Source organism: Saimiri boliviensis, chromosome 8 (assembly GCF_048565385.1).
Source record: "Saimiri boliviensis isolate mSaiBol1 chromosome 8, mSaiBol1.pri, whole genome shotgun sequence".
Taxonomy (NCBI): domain Eukaryota; kingdom Metazoa; phylum Chordata; class Mammalia; order Primates; family Cebidae; genus Saimiri; species Saimiri boliviensis.
Genome location: NC_133456.1, coordinates 22,075,587 through 22,090,587, shown reverse-complemented (window position 1 = coordinate 22,090,587; position 15,001 = coordinate 22,075,587). Strand labels below are relative to the sequence as shown.

General features: G+C 42.4%; 1 protein-coding gene and 1 long non-coding RNA gene across 26 annotated transcripts in view; one reads left to right on the top strand and one right to left on the bottom strand.

Moving 5' to 3' along the window:
* The window catches only part of TMCC1 (transmembrane and coiled-coil domain family 1), a 261,462-nt gene extending 248,415 nt beyond the window's left edge, over window positions 1-13,047 (bottom strand). For 14 of the 23 annotated variants that reach the window (XM_074404122.1, XM_074404126.1, XM_074404121.1 and 11 more), the window contains exons 1-2: window positions 12,933-13,047; window positions 458-708 (exon numbers count right to left, since the gene is read on the bottom strand). The gene's annotated coding sequence lies outside the window, so the exon portion shown is untranslated. The other 9 variants (XM_074404129.1, XM_074404124.1, XM_074404117.1 and 6 more) reach the window with 9 other exon arrangements.
* LOC104651088 (uncharacterized) overlaps window positions 12,114-15,001 on the top strand; it is a 28,127-nt gene continuing 25,239 nt past the window's right edge. For 2 of the 3 annotated variants that reach the window (XR_744619.3, XR_012518748.1), the window contains exon 1: window positions 13,297-13,590. This is a non-coding gene — a long non-coding RNA (uncharacterized LOC104651088). Of the gene's footprint in view, window positions 12,295-13,296; window positions 13,591-15,001 lie in introns of those variants that run through there. The other variant, XR_012518749.1, reaches the window with a different exon arrangement.

Sequence of the window (15,001 nt, the reverse complement as noted above, 5' to 3'; positions counted from 1 at the left end):
AAGCCACAATTTCAATTTGAGAAATAAAAATGCAAGCTACAGCTGGGGATGGTGACTCACACCTGCAATCTCAGCACTTTGGGAGGCTGAAGGATCACTTGAGCCCAGGAGTTTGAGACCAGCCTGGGCAATACAGCAAGACTCTGTCTCTATTATAAAAAATAAAATAAAAAAATTTTAGTTTTTAAAGACAGAATTCGAGCTGCTCCCTCTTACTTATAAATGTAATCCCATATCTAATAACATGCACAAAGAATGTAGGAAATAAGCTGTTTCATTACATACATTAAGAAAGTTCTTGTTGAGCCACAGTTGCTATAAAAAAAGAGAAAATGAGAGAAAGGAAGATGAAACAAGTAAATGAATGAGAATTGAGTTCTAGAGAGGAAAATGTAATTATTTTACACTGTTCTGAGTGCCTATGTGATGTGATTTTGCAGAAGAAAAAAAGACATACCTCCTCAAAATCCCAGCAATAGCTTTCCTTTCTTTGCATAGATGAGGATGAACAGTTGTAATCCAAAAGGTTTCCCAAAAAGTTCTTTTTAAAAAAGACATAGAAACAGAAGATCCATATGAAAAAGAGATCCAATCTGGTAGGATGGACACTGTGTCTTCTAAATCTTGTCACCAAGAGCAACTGTTCACTGAGTGTCAGCATCTGAAGAAAGTGCTAACTGTGGATTTGTCTTCTCCAGAGATTAATACCTGCTGGGACAGAGAAGCAAGAAAAGAAAGAACTACTGAATGTAAATGACTGTTTAACACACAATGACAGGCTGATCATCCCAAGTCTGAAAGGCCAAAACCCAAAATGCTCCAAAATCTGAAAACTTTCTGAGTCCCAACATGATGCTCAAAGGAAACACTCACTGGAGCATTTCAGAGTTTAGACTTTCCAATTAGGGATGCTTAACTGACATGTATAATACAAATATTCCAAAATCTAAAAAATCTGAAATATTTCTGACGTATATCAGTTCTCAGGCTGCAAAACTTTTTAAATTAACATTAATGAACAAAAAATGATCACATGGAGGTAATACCAGTGACCACATCTAGCTGGCACTGAATTAATGACAGCAATAACCAAAAGTATACTTCAGCAGGTAATCCAGCTCGCTCTCTGATAATAGTAAAGAAAACATTAAAATCTATTTCAAGTTTCTTATAGCAAAATAATGGTCATATCATACAACCAATCACAGATAAATATTTGTCTGCAGTCTGCCAAACAGACCAATTATTCTGGCAACTTACTTAACAAATACTGTGGAACTATTAATGCAGATGTCCACTCTCAGCAGAAAATGGAGAATAATCATACAAAAAAATACATATGTAGGTGCTGGCAGAGAAACTAAAAGTTAACGTGAAAACAAAGGGATATCAAAGTTAATACGACATACAGAGTGGTTTCCATATCCTTTTTAGCTAATATACAGAACAAGAAATCTATTATGGCAACAAATTAAGACAGTATTTATTGATACCTGCTACATCACTGCATTTGTATCAAACCACAGATTACAGAATATATATAACAGGTTGGAATGAAATACATTGGATGGAACTAGCAGCAGGCAAGACACAGCAGAAGGAAAGATGAGTGAATGTAAAGACACAGCAATAAAAACTATCTACCCATCACTTTGGGAGGCCAACGTGGGCAGATCACCTGAAGTCGGGAGTTCCAGATCAGCCTGACCAACATGGAAAAACCCCATCTCTACTAAAAATACAAAATTAGCCAGTCATGGTGGCGCATGCCTGTAATCCTAGCTACTCAGGAGGCTGAGGCAGGAGAATTGCTTGAACCTGGGAGGCGAAGGTTGCAGTGAGCCAATATTGGGCCACTGAACTCCAGCCTGGGCAACAAGAGCAAAACTCAAAAAAAAAAAAAAAAAACACTATCCAAAATGAAACACAAAATATAAGACCAAGGGGAAAAAAGCAGAGCATCAGTAAGGTATGGGGCAACCTCAAGGAACCTAATAATACGTATGTAATTGGAATCCAAGGAGGGATGTGTGAATATCTGGACAAATAATAACCAAAAAATGTTCCAAATCTGATGAAAAGTATAAACTCAAAAAGTCAAAGAGCTTAACAAAAAGAGCAAAAAACTCAAAGAAAGATAAAACTCCACCAAGGCACAACAAAATCAAATTCCTTGAAACCAGACATAAGAAAAAACCTTTTTTTTTTTTTTTGAGATGGAGTTTCACTCTTGTTACCCAGGCTGGAGCACAATGGCGCGATCTCGGCTCACCGCAACCTCCGCCTCCTGGGTTCAGGCAATTCTCCTGCCTCAGCCTCCTGAGTAGCTGGGATTACAGGCACACACCACCATGTCCAGCTAATTTTTTGTATTTTTAGTAGAGACGGGGTTTCACTATGTTGACCGGGATGGTCTCGATCTCTTGACCTCGTGATCCACCCACCTCAGCCTCCCAAAGTGCTGGGATTACAGGCTTGAGCCACCGCGCCCGGCAGGAAAAATCTTAAAAGGAGCCAGAGGAATACGGAACGGGAGAAAATATTTACAGATCACCTATCATCCAGAATATACAAAGAACTCTTAAAACTCAACAAAAATAGGCCAGGCACAGTAGCTCACACCTGTAATCCCAGCACTTTGGGAGGCTGAGGTGGGTGGATCATGAGGTCAGGAGTTTGAGACCAGCCTGACCATCATGGTGAAACCCCATCTCTACTAAAAATACAAAAATTAACTGGGCATGGTGGCACACGCCTGTAATCCCAGCTACTCAGGAGGCTGACACAGGAGAATCACTTAAACCCGAGAGGTGGAAGTTGCTGTGAGCCGAGATGGTGCTACTGCACTCCAGCCTGGGCAACAAAGCAAGACTCCTTCCCAAAACAACAAATAAAAAAAAACTCCACAAATACAAAAAAACCTGATAAAAATGGGCAAAGGATATTTCTCCAATGGAGATACATGAATGGCTAATAAACATAAATCATTAGGGAAATGCAAATCAAAACTACAATGAGATACCACTCACACCCATTAGGATAGTTATGATCAGGAAAAAAAAAGAAAACAAGTGCTGACAAGGAGAAAGTGGAACACTTGTGCACTGTTGATAGGAATGTACAATGGCACAGCCGCTGTGGAAAACAGTAAGGAAGTACCTCAAAAAATTAAAAATAGAATTACCATATGATCCAGCAATTCCATTTCTGGGTTTATAGCAAAAAGATTTAAAACAGGGTCTGTAAGAGATATCTGTATAGTCATATTCACAGAAGTATTATTCATAATAGCCAAAAAGTGGAAGCAACCCAAATGTCATATATGTCTATCAACAGATGCATGGATAAGTAAAATGTGGTATATAATATACAATGAAATACTAAGCAGTCTTAAAAAAGAAGAACATTCTGAAAAATACTACAACATGGATGAAGCTTCAGGACATTATATTAAGTCATAAAAAGACAAGTACTGTATGATTCCACTTATATGAGGAACCTAGAGTAGTCAAATTCACAGACAGAACAGTGGCTTCCACAGGCCAAGGGAAGGGTCTGCAGAGTTAGTGTTTAACAGAGTTTCAGTTTGGAAGATGAAAGGAGTACTGGAGATGGATGATGGTGATGGTTGTACAACATTATGAATGTATTAATATCAGTGAACACCACACTTAAAAATGGTTAAAATCGTCCAGGCATGGTGACTCACACCTGTAATCCCAGCACTTTCGGAGGCCAAGGTGGGCGGATTACCTCAGGTCAGGAGTTAGAGACCAGCCTGGCTAATATGATGAAATCCTGTCTACTAAAAATATGGAAATACGGGGGGAAAAAAAATAGCCAGGCATGTGGTAGCACATGCCTGTAATCCCAGCTAATCAAGACGCTGAGTTGGGAGAACCACTTGAAACTGGGAGGCAGAGGTTGCAGTGAGCCAAGATCGCACGACACTGTACTCTGCAGTGACTCTAATTAATTAATTTAAAAAATGGTTAAAATGTGTGCTCGCTTCGGCAGCACATATACTAAAAAATGGTTAAAATGGGCCAGGTTGGCTCATGCCTGCAATCCCAACACTTTGGAAGACCAACGTGGGAGGACTGCTTGAGCCCAGGAGTTCGAGATCAGGCTGGGGAACATGGTGAGACCCCACTTCTACAAAAAAGAAAAGTAAAAATTTGCCAGGAATGGTGACAGGCACCTGTGGTCACAGCTATTCAGGAGGCTGAGGTGGAAGGATGGTTTAAACCTAGGAGGTCAAGGCTGTAGTAAGCCATGTTCATGCAACTGCACTCCAGCCTGAGTGACAGAGTGACACCCTTCTTAAAAACAAACAAAAAATAGTTAAAATGGTAAATGTTTATGTGCATTTCACTACAATAAAAAATACATTTTTGGGCTGGGAGTGGTGGCTCATGCTTGTAATTCCAACACTTTGGGAAGCCAAGAGGAATGAATCACTTGAGGCCAGGAGTTCAAGATGAGCCTGGCCAACATGGTGAAACCTTGTCTCTAATTTTTTTTAGAAATAAAATAATTAGGCCGGGCGCGGTGGCTCAAGCCTGTAATCCCAGCACTTTGGGAGGCCGAGGCGGGTGGATCACGAGGTCAAGAAATCGAGACCATCCTGGTGAACATGGTGAAACCCCGTCTCTACTAAAAATACAAAAAAATTAGCTGGGCATGGTGGCACGTGCCTGTAATCCCAGCTACTCAGGAGGCTGAGGAAGGAGAATTGCCTGAACCCGGGAGGCGGAGGTTGCGGTGAGCCGAGATCGCGTCATTGCACTCCAGCCTGGGTAACAAGAGCGAAACTCCGTCTCAAAAAAAAAAAAAAAGAAAAAAGAAATAAAATAATTAAATTTAAAAAAGAAAAATATATATTTTTGAAAGAAAAATAAAAGCAGCCAGAGGGAAACAACCACATACTACATACAGAAAAATAAACCCAATGAAAGCAGATTTCTCATCGGAAACAATGCAGGCCAGAAGATCGTGAAACAGCATCATAAAGAAAATGTCAACAGTATTTCGATATCCTATGAAAATAGTTCCTAAAACTAAAAACAAATTAAACACTTCTTCAGATATCCAAACAATAAAAGGATTCATTATCAGCAAATGTGCACTACAAGAAACATTAGTCCTTCAATCAGAAAAATACCATGTAGAAATTTAGAACTACACAAAAGAACCAAGAGCCTCCAAAAAGGTAAAATACATGAATAAACAAAATATCCATACATACCGGACAAAGACTTTTATTACAGTGCGAGCAGACTCATTTACACTATTAAATTAAAAAGCACTATCAAGAATTTTCAGGCTGGGCATGGTAGCTCACACCTGTAATCCCACTGGGCATGGTAGCTCACACCTGTAATCCGCTGAGGCGGGAGAATCACTTGAGCCCAGGAGTTGAAGACCAGCCTGGGAAACACAGTGAGACACCATTTCTACAAAATAAAATAAAAAAGAATTTATACAGATCTTCCAACATGCTTGACTTTCAAAAACCTCCAAGTACCCTAATTATTAGAACTCAGTTCCCATTACACTTTCCTATAAATCAGTCAATATTATTTCTTCTCTATAAAATGAAGCTCTAAAGTACAAGCTATTTGTCTGACAAAAGAGAGTCTTTTGAAGAAATAAAATCAAAACTAGAACCTTGTTTTCAGCTCAGTATTCTACTACTGAGTGGTTTTCAAATCCTTTGAAGGGCTTGCCTACAGAGAAATTTCTTGAGACAAAAAACAATAGGTGGTCAATATATAATTTATCTATTTTTTCACTGTCTCAATGGAACCTGAAAGTCATTTACAAATAAACAGCAGGCTGGGTATAGTGGCTCATACCTGTAATTCTAGCACTTTGGGAGGCCGAGGCAGGCAGATCGCTTGAGCTCAGGATTCAAAACCAGCCTGAGTAACATGGCAAAACCCCATCTCTACAAATAATGCAAAAATTAGCCAGACATGGTAGCACAGGTCTGTAGTCTCAGCTACTCAGGGGGCTGAGGCAGGAGGATTGCTGGAACCTAGGATATCCAGGTTACAGTGAGCTTTCATCACACCAAGGCACTCCGGCCTGGGCCACAAAGTGAGATCCTGCTTTAAAATAAATAAATAAATAAGCTACAGCAAAGAATGGTCCTTGCTTTCAAGAAATCTGAAAAACAAGAACAGGTTTCAATGAATTGGTCACGCTGCCCCAAACTGGCAAAAGAGGAAAACTTCTGCCAAGTCTTCCTGAGGAAAATGAATTTGTCAAAGCAATAGCTGCAAAACAAAGCTTTGGGGTCAGGTGCTGAAGTAGGAAAAGGATCACCTAAGGTCAGGAGTTCAAGACTGGCCTGGCCAACATGGTGAAACCCTGTCTCTACAAAAATTAGCCAGGCATAATGGCGGTTGCCTGTAATCCCAGCTACTCGGGAGGCTGAGGTGGGGGAATTGCTTGAACCCAGGAGGCAGAGGTTGCAGTGAGCCAAGATCATCCCATTGCACTCCAGCTTGAGTGACAGAGCAAGACTCTGTCTCGAAAAAAAAGAAAAAGGGAAAACAGTATTTGATGCTATTCTATTATAGTTCAAATCTGAGGGAATGTAGCTAGTAAGAAGAAAATCTCGGCCAGGCACAGTGGCTCACGCCTGTAATCCCAGCACTTTGGGAGGCCAAGGCAGGTGGATCACGAGGTCAGGAATTCAAGAGCTGCCTGGCCAAGATGGTGAAACCCTATCTCTACTAAAAATACAAAATATGTGATTCCATTTATGTGAAATGTTTAGAATAGGCAAACCCATAGGATAAAAATCAGACTGTGGTTGCCAGAGAACAAAGAAAGGGACTTCTAATAGGTATGGGGTTTCTTTTTGGGGTGATGAAAATGTACTATAGTTTGACAGCGGTGGTAGTTGCACATGTTATACTGTGAATGAACTAAAAGCCGCTGAACTGTACATTTATAATGGTTAACTACATATTGCACATCATAAATTGTATGTTAATTTTACCTCAAGGGAAAAAAAATACTTCTGAATATTAGTTATCTTGCACCTGTATCTTCCACTACTTAACAAAATACTGTGAGCATTAAAAAAGAGATCACTCAAAAACACTTTTTAAGATATAATATATTGGCATTCTAAAAAAGGCAAAACTATAGAGACAGTAAAAAGATCAGCGAGGTTGCCAGAGGCTGCTGTAAGGGAAGTAAGTGAGAGACAAACTTTCTAGAACTGTGGAACTAATTTGTATGATACTATAACATTAAACATAAAATACTAGAAGTCCGTCAAAACCCATAGAAATTTAAAGCACAAAGAATAAACGTTAACGTACACAAATTCGTAATTAGGAGATAAAGGTATCTCAGCAAAAAAAAAAAAAAAAGCAGAATGTGACAAAGTCTAAATCTATTACAAATATATGAGACGACTTTGGGGAGTAGGGAAAGGTGCTAACCTAAAAAACACTGGGAATGAGTGCTGTCTGTAAAACTAAAGGCAAAAAGAACGATCCATAAGTTCTAGTTGATACACTAGTTTCCCACAGGCATACAGATTAACAGTTCTGAAACCACTATGTGTGTGTGCTGGAACTGAAGAACTAAGTAAATTCTGGTGGAGAGTGAGAGCCAGATTTCTCACTGGTGAAGTGGGAGGTTATATATAAGCAAGGTAAGGTCAGAATAATACATGTGGTAATGAATTAGAGTTGGAGACATCATGAAGTTTAGTTTAACATACAGTTACATATAGAAATATATATAAATATGTGTATATACACAGGTTAGTATGTACAAATATATCTCCTTCCCCTGTCAACTGAGAGGCCTAGAAGCAACAACACATCAGTACCAGCAAGCACACCTATCACTCAGATCTTGGTTTGTAAAACCACTCTTCAATAAAAGGTACCAGCAGTCTTTGGAGAAATCATTGATTATAAGACGAGCAGAAAATATACAAGATGAACCTTAGAGCATCTTATGTCGCCAGAAAGGAAGAAGGTACACACACAATGTTGGAGGTATGTCAAAGAGAAAGGATAAAGGAGTCAACTTAAAGAGCTACCAATGGCCAAAGCTGAAACAATTAAGCAATGAAATTTAAGTTAATACACCACCCTTCAGGAGGTAGAACAGAACTCATCACCACTAAGTGTGGGAGGTACATAGTGACTTTCTTCCAGACTAGAGGAGAAAAGAGTAACTTTACAGTGCAGAAAACAAACATTGCCTCAAGTCAGATGAGCAGGGTTAACAGCAACACCGATAAGTCATATTGGTAGTATATATGACTTATACTAATATATGATGAGAATGACACTTTGCCCCTGTGGTCTTCCTTCCAAAAGCATATTACATTCCTGGCCTAACTGTAAGAAAAACATCAGACAAATCCCAAAAAACATTCTATAAAAATACCTAATCATGGCTGGGCACAGTGGCTCATGCCTGTAATCCCAGCACTTTAGGAGGCTGAGGAGGGCAGACTGCCTGGTCCCAGGAGTTCGAGACCAGCATGGGCACCATGGCGAAACCCCATCCCTACAAAAAGTACAAAAATTAGCAGAGCATGATGACACACATTTTGTGGGCCCAGCTACTCCAGAGGTTGAGGTCAGAAGATCACTTGAGCTCAGGATGTCGAGGGTGCAGTGAGCTGAGATCACACCTCGGTGACAGAGGAAGAGCCTGTCTCAAAAAAACCAACAAACAAAATCTGACCAGAAATCTTCAAAACTGCCAAGGTCATTAAATACAGGGAAAGTCTGAGAAACTGTCACAACCAAGAGGAGCTAAGGAGACATGATTACTAAATGCAATGTGGTATCCTGGATGGGATCCTGGGGCAGTGAAAGAGCATTAAGGAAAAAAAACTTGTGGAAATCTGAATAAAGTATGGTCTCTGTAATAATGTATCAATATTGGTTTATTAATTGTGACAAATTTACCACAGGAATGTAAGATGTTAATAATATGGGAAACAGTGTAGAGCAGGCAGGAACTCTGTACCATCTTTGCAATATTTCTCTAAATCTAAATTTTAAAGTCTATTTTAAAAAATTATAACAAACTTAAGATCAACTGCATCCCTGGAATTTTACTCAGTGCATCCAGGATATAAAAGATACTTCAAACATAGTTTTTGCCTTCAAGAAGCTTGTTGTCACACTGTGAAGACAAATGCTCATGAAACTCGTATAAAATACAAAAATAAGAAAAAATAAATTGAAGAGTAAAAAGTATATTAAGAATATAAAGAAGGTCTAGAATTATCAGGAAAGACTTGCTCAAGGTGATAAAACTTGAGTTTGTACCTTAAAATGTAATTCAGAGTAGCAAGGTTAAAAAAATACACATAAATGAATGAATGGCTGAGCATGGTGGCTCATGCCTAGAAACCCACCACTTTTGGATGCCAAGGCAAGGAGGATCACTTGAGCCAGGAGTTCAAGACCAGCCTAGGCAACATATGAGACTCTGTCTCTCTATCTTTAAAAAAAAGAAAGAAATGAAAACATTTAGCTCTGAAAAGTGAAGACTTAAATTGGAGACATAATAGCTGTGCTCAAATACTTTAAGGGTCATGTGGCAGAACCAACAGAGTTATATCATATACCCATTTAACTTACAAGCCAACTTCTGACAAAATGTGACAAATGCTCAAGGACAAAGAAAGTGACAGCTGTTCAGTAGAGCCACAACAGGAAATGCCAATAAGGAAAGACAGGAAGCAGGTGGCTAAGTTCTCTATAGCTTCTCAAAGGACAGTATATATGTGGGCCCAAAGAAGTAAAAATCAGATTATAATTCCACAAATGTTTATTGACTATCTTAAGTGCTGGGCTCTTTCAAATATATTATCTTGTTTAATATTCACAACACATCTATGAGCACGTATTAACGTAATAGCAGCTGAATATAAAAATAGAATTAAATCCTGCATGGAAACAAGAACATATCAAAATTCTACACCATCCCCCACTCTGATAGAGCTTCCACAGTAGTTTTAAAAAGCAAAATAGTCTGAAAGTCCAGATATCTATATAACAATTTATTTCCTCTTGCTTTTTCCCTCAGTCAAGCTCTGTGGCTCTCAGCCTTTAATATTCGTAAGAATTTTACATACACAAAAACATGCATATCGTACTTTTTGAGCAATTTATGGAATTTTCAAGCAGAGTTTTCATCTTATGTGATTTCTGCCTCATGTACTAACTTTCGGACCTAACCGTACGATGAGGTGCAAGTCCACTGCAATCTTACTCCATGGGTATTGTAAGGCAGGATCAGTAAGAGGAGATACAAAGGTACCATCCTATCACAACATGAAGAAGAACATTCTAACAATTCTAACAAGGACACAAAGATTAGAATGACATGCTATGTGGGGAAGTTCAAGGCTGGAAAACAAAAGCAGCTCATCTGTACCTGCGGACCTCTGCACTCACTGTTTCATTTACCAGGAAAGCACTCCCATTTTTCAGGTCCCAACTCAAGTATCTTCTACTTAACTTACAAGCCATTTAACTTACAAGCCAACTTCTACTTAGTGATGCCTCCTCTCACTCAATAACCCTCCACCCACCTCTCAATCATTCACTTGTCACATCAGCTTGTTTTATTTTCTTCATAATTCATATTAAGGGTCAGCAAACTTTTTCTATAAAAGACTAGATTATAATCTATAGGCCAAATCCAGTTTGCCCCATGTTTTCTATGGCTAAGAATGGTTTTACATGTTTAAATGGCTGGGGGAAAATATTTTTTAAAACTCATAATATTCTGTGATATGTGAAAATTTTATGAAATTCAAATTTCAGTGTCCCAGGTTTAACTAGAACATAAACATGTTTGTGCACATACTGTCTGTAGCTGCTTTTGTCCTACAACAGAATAGTTGAGAAAGAGATCATATGGCCCAAAAAGCCTGATACGTACTATACTTTCTGGTCCTTTACCAAAAGTTTACCAACCACTGATTTATATCATTATCTGAAATGATCCTATTTGCTTGTTTTTTGTATATTCCGCATTCCCATATATAAAGAATAAAGCTTAATTAGGGAAGAGACCTTGAGTGTTTTGTCCTGCCACTGTAGCCCACTACTTAGAAAACATACTGGAACAAAGTAAGGGCTCAATAAATATTTGATAAGTAAATTAATGAATGGTCCATAAACGCCCCTCTGAGGAACTTAAACTTGAGTCCTCAGCCATTATAGGCTCTATAAATTTATGATAGGCAGAAGTACTCTTGCAGGAAACAGGAAATATTCTACTTCAAAGAATTTAAAGTAACAGTGGGGTTCTTCATCAAATTGTAGACTACAGGTCTTTTTGTGCTCATAAAACAGTCTCTCAACTACTGCAAGGTGTCACAACATTGTCAGTGGCCTGTGCTTCTGTTTAAGATGCAAATGTTCTGAGAAATCTCATTCCTATACACAGTACACAGCACCAACACCGTATCAAATCTTAATCAATGCTCATAACAGATCTACATCATATGCTAATGAAGTTTTAATGTCTAAATTTTTTCTATGATGCTGATCAGCAATCTATAAGCAGCTCAAAACTCTTTATAAATTAAAAGGTTACCACCCACAGACCAGAAGCAGCTTTTTAATCTTTCTACACTAGCCAGAGAGTGGGTGTGTGATTTCAAAAAAAAAAAAAAAAAAAAAGCAAGCCAACTCTGTTGGTAGAGGACAAGGTATTGTTAAGTTAAAATCCCATCTATAAGCATCATTTTGTCATATGACACTAGTAAAACTACCACCTACTCACAATTTGAGTTTCAATCTTCTAATACACAGAGAAAAAAAATGTATCTACCTCCTGGAACAAATCAAGGTTTTGTTTTATTTTAAAGCAGCTATCTGAGATTTAAGCCCTGGATTTTTTTTTTTTTTTTAACAGAATAAACTAATTTAGGAATTCACACCTTTTATAGAGATGCTTACGGTACAGGTACCTGATGGCTAGGCTCTACCAAGACTAACGTGCAACGTGTCACAAAAGCAAACGGGCGTTGGGGGGACGGCGGGAGGCGGGGTGAGGGGAGGGGGGAGGGGAGGGGAGGGGAGGGGAGGGGGGTTGGTAGCCAACAGCTCCAGTGGGCAGCTTCAAGAAACTCCGCGGCAGATTCACCTGGGGAATCCTCACCAAGAATGTTGTTAAGGGACGAACCAAACCAACCACGGATCAACACCATCCCCCTTTGCTGAGGCTGAAATAGCAGAGATTCGCAAGCTATAACCCCATCTCTAGCCCTCCAGGGAAGGTGTAAGTCGCCGTACCCCTCTCCCCTATCCTACGAGCGTTCACGGGGGCCTCCCGAGGCCAGGCCCCGCCAGCTCCACCTCCCATCCCACCTCCCACCACCTATTCTCCCCAGTTCGCCGGGCTCCCTCCTCGCCTGGAACGACGGCTCAAAACCAAAACAAAAGGTGCAAAACTGGTTTCAGGTGGAAACGGCTGAGTCCCGGTGGCTCACTTCTGGGACGCCAGGGCGATCAAGGGCTCCTAAAACCCCAGACCCCGACGGGAGCCGGCCGCTCCACAGTCCCTCCGGCCTCGGCCCGACTTCTCGCACGCCCCTCCCTCACCTCGGCCCTGGGACGCCGGGAAGGGGACGAGGCGAGGAGCTGGAGAGGGGAACCCCAGGGTCGAAATGACAGCGTAACGAGCCGGGAAAGGAAAGAGGCCCCGTGGGATGCTGGGGGTCGAGTCCTAGGCCCGGGGCTTCAACCTCTAACGGGGGCAACGGCGGGTCCGAGCCGCGCCAGGCCGCGAGCGGGAGGCCAGGCCTGCGCCGGCTGTGCCGCCGGGCCACGCTCCCTCACGACTGTCCCCACCCACCGCGGAGGGCCGTCAGGGGGCCGCGACCGCCGCCAGCGTCCGGGGCGGGGGCGCTCACTCACCGGCGGGGAGGGGAGGAGCAGCCGGCGTCTCCGCCAGCGCCGTCGCTCGAGCTCAAGCGCCTGCTCCTTCCACTGCGGCCGCCGCGCCCGGTCCATCCCCCACAACCACCCCCCTCCCGGCCCTCCCCCCGCGCCGCCTCAGCCTCCGCCGCCGCCTCAGTCACCGCCACCGCCGCCACCGCCTCAGCCCCGGCGCGGGAGCGCGAGCCGGCGCGAGGGAGCAAGAGCGCACGCGCCCCCTCCGCAGCCGCCACCGCCCACCACCTCCGCCCCCCGGCCGGCGGCGCACGCGCAAGGGACCGGACGGACGGGCGCGCGCACGCCGCAGGGGGCGGGGATGGGTTGTGGAAGCCGTGGCCCCGCCTCTAGCCCGCCCACCCACGCGGTTGCTGGGCTGGTGGAGCTGCGCGGTGCGGGTAGTACTGAGGGGCTCCAGGTGAGCTCCTCCCGGCACAAAGCTGTAGGAACCGAGCGAGCCTCGCCCTACGAACAACACCCCTGAGTACTAGGGGGTTTCGTCGGATTTTCTGTCTGCCGCTCTGGATCACACGTTTGTATCTACCTACCTTGAGTCGCAAGGCCTTCGTTCCACCTGGCAGGCTGCTTGGAACGAGCAGACTGTCATTATTTGGCGCTAGATATTACCACTGAAGGAATCGTAAGCAGCCACCAGCCCATCTCTTTATAATTCCTGTTTTCTCACTTTATTTTTTCGTTCATGACTTATGTAATGAGGCTTCTTCCGTGTTCAAGGAGCTGGGAGTACCATATGGGGTCAACGGAGTCCCTGGCCTCGTGAAGTTTGAGATCTGGTGGAGAAGGAAAACGTTCATGGGAGAATCAAACAAAATTAAGTTTTCAGTTAGTAAAAATCCTCTGAGAGGTGTATGGTACTAAGAGAATCTTTATGAGGGGAACTGATTTAGTTGAAGAGAAAGAGGAATTGAGTTGGGAGGAGTTCGTTGCTAAGTGTTGAGGTTTTGGCATGGCCAGAATGGGGAGCGCTAAAAAACATTGAATGTGGAGTAGACGCGAGTGTGGGAAGAGGTAGGCAAAAACAGATGAGGATTTCGGATTGATTGATTGATTGGAGACGGAGTCTCGCTCTCTCACCCAGGCTGGAGTGCAGTGGCGTGATCTCGGCTCATTGCAACCTCCACCTCCTAGGTTCAAACGAGTCTCCTGCCTCAGCCTCCCGAGTAGCTGGGATTACAGGCGCGCGCCACCACACTCAGCTAATTTTTTTTTTCTTTGTATTTTTAGTAAAGACAGGGTTTCACCATGTTGGCCAAGATGGTCTCTATCTCCTGACCTCGTGATCCACCCACCTTGGCCTCCTAAAGCGCTGGGATTACAGGCACGAGGCACCGCACCTGGCCCATTATGTTTGTTTTTAAGTTACTTAGATAGCAGTGTGAAGAGTGGTCTGATGGGAGTCTCAAAGCTGGGGCAGGAGTGCCAGTTAGGAGGCCACTGGCCAGGTAGTCAATGCAAGGTAGGAAGGTAGTGGCAGAGACGAGCACTATTTAGTGGTAAAATGGACAGGACATGGCAATGAACTAAATGAGTAGTGAAGGAGAAGGAGGTGGCAAGGTTAACTTAGATTTGAGGTTGTTAGAGGGTGCATTTATAGATTTCAGAAGCACTGAAGGAGCCCCCTGAGGAAGATAACTCAAAATGGATGATAAACCTAAATTTAAAAGCTTAAACTATTAAAAAAAATTTTTTAGAAGAAAACATAGAAAAAGCATTTGTGACCTTGGGATAGGCAAAGATTTCTTAGGACAGAAAATGTATGAACCATAAGAAGTGATTCACAGCCTGGCTCACGCATATAATCCCAACACTTTGGGAGACTGAGGCAGGTGGATCACTTGAGCTCAGGAGTTCAAGACCAGCCTGGGCAACATGGCAAAATGCTGTCTCTACAAAAATTAGCTGGGCGTGTTGGCACGTGCCTGGAGTCTCAGCTACTTGTGGGGCTGAGGAAGGAGGATCCTTGAATCTGGGAGGTGGAGGTCGCAGCGAGCTGAGATGGTGCCACTGCACTCCAGCCTGGATGACAGACT